Here is a 6,717-nt window from a genome sequence, read left to right as displayed (position 1 = left end):
ACCCTTCCTTCCCCCCAACCCTGGGCCCCCCGTTCCCTCTCCCTGCTCCCGTTCCCCTCATTCAATCCTCCCCTCCTTCCTCCACCCTCCCATTCCCTTCCCACCACGCCTGTCCCTGTTCCCTCTCCCTGCTCCCGTTTCCCCCCCCCCCCCCCCCCCCCCCCAATTCCTCCTCCCCTCCTTCCTCCACTCTCCCATTCCCCCCCCCCAGCGCCCCTTCCCCTGTCCCCGCTGCCCCGCACACCCCGGCACCCCCCGCCCTCGGTCCTTGGTCACCCACCCCGACCGCCTCGTCTGCCCCCCATTCCCATCCTCCGTGCCCGCTTTTCCTCTTTCCCCCGCCCCGCGTGGTTCGGGGCTCTGCCGCATAATAAAGGCCGGAGAGCCCGAGCGGCTGGACCCGGCCGGGCGCGGGGGCCGCCGTGCCAGCCCTGGAGCCCCAAATCCCGGCGCTCCCGGTGCCCCCGTCCCGCGGAGGCCCCGCAGCCCTGAGCGCGGAGCAGCGCCCGGCTCCCCGTTCCCGTGCGCGCACAGCCCCGGGGCTGCTGCCCGCGCACCCCTGCGGAACGAGCGGGGCTGGGGCGCTCGCCGGGCACGGTTCTGCTCGGGCTGCTTCTCCATCACCTGCCGGCTGGCATGCTCCCCCTCTCCCTTGCTTTGCAAACTCCAAAAAGCTCTGCAATGGCAAAACCTCTTTTATTAAAACTCGGCTGCGGCTTTTCCTCTTTGCTTCCAGGTCACAGGATATACTGGGATTGAGAGGGTTCCTGAAATCCGACTCTCGAGGACACGGACTCTCGAGGACACGGCCCGTGGGAGAATTGAACTCACAACCTTGGTACTACCTGGGCTGTGCTCCGACTGACTGAGCCCTCTGCATCTCAGGTATGAAACTCCCAAGGATGGGAATCCTTGGCTCCAGCAAGGAAACTGCAGCTCGTTCTATTCTGCTAAAGCTGCTTTACACACCAGCCCCTGCCACGGCCTGTAGGGTAGAACTGGCTGGCAGCTGGCATGACAGCACCGCATCTTCCCATCCCCTGATTTTCCTGCCCTTTCCAGGATTTACCCAGCAGCTGTACATTTGCTCTTGCCATGTCTCTTTGTAGGGAGAAGTGAGCAGGACAGGTTCTGAGGCTTCCCTTGCTGCGTGACCTGAGTTCCTCTGGAGAGTGGCAGGTGGCATTTCCTGCAGGTGAGTGTTGCCCAAATGAAGCAGCTGCTGAAGCTGGGGCTGGTTTTGTGGCCCAGAGCTGCACAGAGGCCTCAGTGCCTCCCACTCACTGCCAGCAATGCTCCTTGTTGTTTCTGTGTGTCCCAGCTGCGGGGAACGGGGGGCAGGAGGAGGCCAGGAGTCCCCGAAAGGCATCCAGCACCTCTTGTCCTTGGGCCTTCGGGGCAAGGGCTGTGCCTGCAGTGTGCTGCCCGTGCCAAGCACACGGCCCGGGATGGGCGCTGGGTGCCCGGCCGGCGCTGGCACGGACACGGCTCAAGGGCTGCCCGTGGCTCCCGGGCCAGGGGCTGCTCTGAGCAGGCTCCTGGAGACGCTTCAGCCTGGATACAGGCCACTGACAGCCCAAAAGCAGCCCAAGGAGCAGCTGGCGTGTCCTGGTGATGGTGGCACTGGCTGCGTGCAGAGGGGCTCAGACAGCAATTCCTGGTTCCAGCCTCCCAGAGCTCCCAGGCAGCTGCCAGGTATGTCCTGTCCACCCCAATTCCCTTCCCTTCCTGCCTGAGGCCTTCGTTCAGCAGCAGCAGCACTAAAGCCAAGGCAATCTTGCCTCACAGCTATTAAATGCCAACCGACAGCCTGCAGAGATGCCTTCAAATCAAAGGTTCAGGTGGGATGAAGTTTTGTTTGGACGAAGGTGGGAGTTTCCAGGGAGCCAGCTGGAAGTGCAGAAGGGATGGAAAGCTTTCCCAGGTGGGTCCCACTGGAGGTGTGCTGGAGGCAGGGATGTGCACCCTTTGCTGAGGGAAAAGAACTTGCAGAGGCCACTGCTGAGGCCCTGAAAGGAGCTGAGCTGCTGCAGGGAGAGATGTCCTCCCGTGGGCACGGGGAGCTGCCTTGGCACGGGACGGGAGTGCCCCTGGCCCTGCCTTCTCCTGCTTGAAAATATCACCTGGAGCCCCGGCTCAGGGGGGCTAAATCAGCTGGACTCCGGGCAGCTCTGTCAGCTGCCCCCCAGGGACATGGGTGGGGCTGGGGGATGAGGGCTTTAAATAGCCAATTCTTTGGAACAGATGCCTGTCCCTGTCCCGATGCTGCTGAGCTTCCTTGGACGCTCTGCCCGTTCCTGGCACAGCTGGCGTTCAAGGGGCAGCTCTGCACGGGAATATCCACCCTCCGTGAGGCACTGTGAGGGTATGGCAGCAGGAACTGAGCAGGGAATTGGGGGCTGTGGGATAATTCACGGGAACTAGAAAGCTGACAGTGGGCCCCGAGTCTGGGCGCTGCACAGAGAACAATCTTTGTGCTGCCCTGTCACCTTTTCTTCTTTTTTTTTTTTTTTTTTTTTCTTTCAGGTGCTGGACTTGCCTCTGTGGATGTGTGCTGAGCTCTCACTACAGGGGACTGTGAGGCCTGACTGGCTGTGAGTTTGTGTTCTTCTCACAGGAGAATCAGAAATGATCATTAATTAGACCACAGAAATCTTTTCTGAAACCTTTCCCCTTTCCTGCCCTTTGCTGGTAAGTCTTTTCTTTCTGCCTTTAACTCTACAGCTGTTCCCTGATGTCATTGCCCCAGTCTCACTTCTGTGCAGCTCCTAGCTGGGGAAAGCTCATAATAGAGCTGGTAACAAGTAAGCACTTGTTTCTACACTTCTTTTTCCAAAACTTTCACCAGAACTTAATTTCACTAGTTAGGAAGCGTGGTGAGGGGTGCAGGAGGAGCAGGAATAGGGGAGGGAAGCCTTGAGCACTGCAGGCTACAAAGATCTGCGTTTATCAATTTGATTTAGTCCTGCTGTGTTAAGGATACATAAATAGGCAAAATCCAAGGCACAGGGTGAAGTTCCTGTGACAATGCTACTAGTGTGTTTATCTTGAATTACTCAGTGTGCCCCATTTCCCTTTAATAAGTGCTCTGATACCCCTGTAGAAACAAACACAACATGGGTGGGACAGTGCACCTCACAACTCCACAAAGAGTGGCACCTCTACCTCGTATGGCAATGCCATTTTAGTACAGCCCAACTGTCTCACAGCAGAGGGCTGAAGGCCCCTGGGAAAACAATTCTGGCACGCCCCTGAGCCCTTCCCCGGCTCTGTGGGGTGCCCCTGAGCCCTTCCCCGGCTCTGTGTGCCCCAGCTGCCCTGTCACCTCACCCCATGGGCACACTGCTCCCTGCAGCACACACACACTGCTGCCTTCCTGGCAGCTCCCAGGCACCTACCAGCCACGTGTTGGACGGGATCAGGAGGGAAAACAGCCCTTCTGCAGCCATTTTCTGGGCAGCTGGCAGTGATTCACGCACAAGGGGCATGGATACCATCAGTGGGTTCCCCTCAAAGTCTGTCCACATCCAGCAGCACATGGTAGGTATTCACCATCTGCATCAGTGACACGCACAGGGAGTTAGGGAGGAGAACTCCTTAGTTCAGCAGGAAGCAGCAGGGCAGGAGAGGGGAGAGGGGCTCGCTGGGATGGGATGGATGGGAAGTCACAGTGAGCCTGGCAAATGGCCCCTGCAGTGTGCAGGGAGAGGCTGTGCAAGGAGAATGGCAAAGTGTAACTCAGAATGGCAATTATTAGTAGAGTTTTGGTTGGAAAGGGCATGAAAAATACCCTCACCTGGACAAGAGTTATTTCACTCTGTGATGTATTGACAGGAGTGCCCAAATCCCAGCTGGAGTAACCCTTGTGATGCCATCAGCATTGGGAATGTCTGGCTCTGAGAGTTCTCTATGTGGCAGGAGGTCCCAACTTCAGGGAAATAGTGGGGCCCTTGGAAAGGCAGGAGAGGGAATCCTCAAAGGCCTGAGAGCCTGGTTTCTGACAGAGAACTGTAGTGGTGGGAAGACTCAAAGTTCTGAAACTTTTGAAGGTGTTGAGACTTTTGAAAATACTCTTCAAAAAGAATGAATTTGTTATCCATGTGCACTTGGGATCAGGCAGAGAATCCTGAGCTGCAGTTCCAGGTGGAGTGGTTCATGCCAGACCCTTGTAGCCCTGGAACAGCATTTTTGATGTGAAGTCCCTGTAAGACTCTGAGAAGAAACTTAGACTGAGATTTGTTGGTGTCGCTGCACGCTCTGAGGGTAGAGAGGGCCAAGAGCTGACACACTGTCAGTCATTTCCAGCTGTGTTACCTGTGATTTCACACAGAACTGGCACTGTGATTTGTGGCTGCTGGTGTCAAGGTGACCAAGAAGTCTGTAGAAGGGGATTCCAGTGGAGGGGTTGGAAAGGCAAAGGGCTGTGCTGGGTGCCCCCACCTTGGCAGCAGCTCTGGGGTCTCAGGCTGGCAGCCCTCCTCAGCTTTTCCAAAAGGGATAAATCACTTTAATGTGTGAAGGGAAATAAAGTAGTATTTTACTGTTAAATTAACTTATAGATCAAATGTCTTGCAATGTGCTCGCAGTCCTTCAGAATTTTCTCCAGGTAACATTTGCTGAAGGACACCTTTCAGATCCCAGTCCCCCTTAAAGCAGCTTGGGATGCTCAAACTTAGAGGGCTTTTCCAGTTGTAGGAACAAGGAAAATGCAGTCTGACTGCTGCTGCCCAGCTCCTGACGCAGAGGAGTGTCCTGTAGCAGCAGAGGGTGGCAGCCCAGGGTGACCAGCACCTTGCCATTGCAGGTGGCACCCGGGTGGGTCTGGAGCGTTGTCTTCTGGTTGCAACCCCGTTGTTTTGTTGTGATCTCGCGTTCAGGATCCTGGGAGGAGCAGCTGTCTGGAGGCAGGGAAGGGCAGTCCCAGCATGGTCCTGTAGAAGCTTTCCTTGTCATCCTCCTGGTGCTCCTCAGAGCTGTAGATGGAAAGAAGTGGGCTGTGCTGTGCCACTGCCAGCATCTCCACTGCCCCTTGCTGGGTGATTCTCTTGCACCAAAGCAGGACAGTTCTGCCCCCTTCACCTTCTCATTAAATCAGAGTCTAGGAAAAATGTTACTCCCTCCAGATTTAGAAGTGTGATACCTCAGCTGTCTGTGCAGAATTTCCAAACAGTAACTTGGGGTGTCATTGCCAAAAACTTTGGGTTCCTTTACCCACCAGGCCGTGTCTCCAATCCCAGCCCACGTTCCAATGAACGTGTCACTCACTCCTGCAGACGTTGCCATCAAAGCAGTGCAGATTCCCTGGGTTCTGGGGTGCTTCTGTGTTTTTGAGTGGATGTTTTCAGCTTAACAGTGTGTTGGGGCTGGGGAGGGTGGAGAGACACAAGCCTTTGCTAACCCTGACAGAGCTGAGCAGTGCTAGGGAGAGAAAAACCAAGAGAAATTCACGGTGTGGTAGCAGAGAAGCCGTGGGATCATTTCTTTTGTTATTTGCAGATAAGAAAATGACCCAGTGGGAAGAGCCCAGGCTGCAGAACCCAGCCATCATCACAGGCCCAGTAAGTAGAGCTGCGGGATCCTGCAGGAAATGCCTGACTGGGGCACAGCTGAAGGAGCAGCAGCCCCTGCCTGCTCCTGGGCTCAGGGGTGGGCAGCCTGGGAAGCAGGAGCTCTCTGCCCACATCTAAGGCAGAGGAAGCTGGGGATGTCACAGCAGGCTCTGGGCAGCCTCCCTGCTTGCTCAGGGTTTGGGGATGCCTAAGGGGAAGTGCCCCTGTTTGCCTTACCTGGGTCATTCCTGGCAGTAGCGTTTCACTGGGCTGGCACATTGTTCTATTTATTTGAGGATCTCTGGACCATAAAGAGCTGTTTGCACTTGGGAGGAGAGAGGTGGGCCCATGTGGATTCAAAGTGGGGAAAAAAAGGCTCTGTGTGTAAATTCACCTTTAGCAGCGTGTCCATGGAGTGTATCTGTAATTAAATTGGTACCTGTACTTGCCTTTGTACACCTTGCTGTCTTTTGCTGTGAATAAAAACATTCATTCAATAAAGTTAAGTCGCCCCTAGTCAAGATACCCCACGTCTTCCCCTTGGCTCCTGTCTTTCTTTTTCATATTTGCTGTAGCATTAACTCTATTTCTTTTTCTCTCTATTTCTTTTCTTTTCTCTGGATTTCTTTTTCTCTCTATTTCTGTCTGACTCTATTTCTCTTTCCCTGTTTCTAGTAGTCTCTAACTCTGGTTTTTTTTCTTTTTCACTCTTTCTTTTTTTTTTCTCTCTAACCTTTTTCTAACTTTCTTTTCCTTTCTAGCTGTACAATTTAAAAAACAGCAGTACAAATTTTCAGGCTCCTTGCAAGTAAAAAACAAAAAAACCAAAACACCAAAAAAACCTTATGTTATTATTTAAATAAAATTATTTACACCTCAGGAGCCTGAAATTTTCTACTGCTGCACCAGACATACATATTTTTTCTCCTTTTTCATATATGCCAGGTAGGGCCCCTCATTAATACTCCAGATGGCAGTGACTAATAATTACCTTGATTGAACATTACATGCCTACTCTGGAGTACTAATGAAAGTAGTTATTAGTTAGTTGGGCAGTTAATTCAATATTTAGCTAACTAGCCAATTTCTCGGTGCACCACCACGCCTGTCACTCACCCAAAGATCCACTTCTCACACAAGCCCAGCCCGTCACAACCCCAGCCCCGGT

At 53.8% G+C, this 6,717-nt stretch overlaps 1 long non-coding RNA gene across 1 annotated transcript; it reads left to right on the top strand.

The window, feature by feature from the left end:
• Window positions 1-1,452: 1,452 nt before the first annotated feature.
• On the top strand, window positions 1,453-2,742 carry LOC130266313 (uncharacterized). The gene is made up of 3 exons (XR_008842819.1): window positions 1,453-1,695; window positions 1,789-1,924; window positions 2,527-2,742. It is a non-coding gene; the product is annotated as an uncharacterized LOC130266313 (long non-coding RNA).
• Window positions 2,743-6,717: the final 3,975 nt, after the last annotated feature.

This window comes from Oenanthe melanoleuca, unplaced genomic scaffold (genome assembly GCF_029582105.1).
Source record: "Oenanthe melanoleuca isolate GR-GAL-2019-014 unplaced genomic scaffold, OMel1.0 S013, whole genome shotgun sequence".
Lineage (NCBI taxonomy): Eukaryota > Metazoa > Chordata > Aves > Passeriformes > Muscicapidae > Oenanthe > Oenanthe melanoleuca.
Note: the sequence above shows the minus strand (reverse complement) of the source record. Positions and strands in the feature narration are given on the sequence as shown.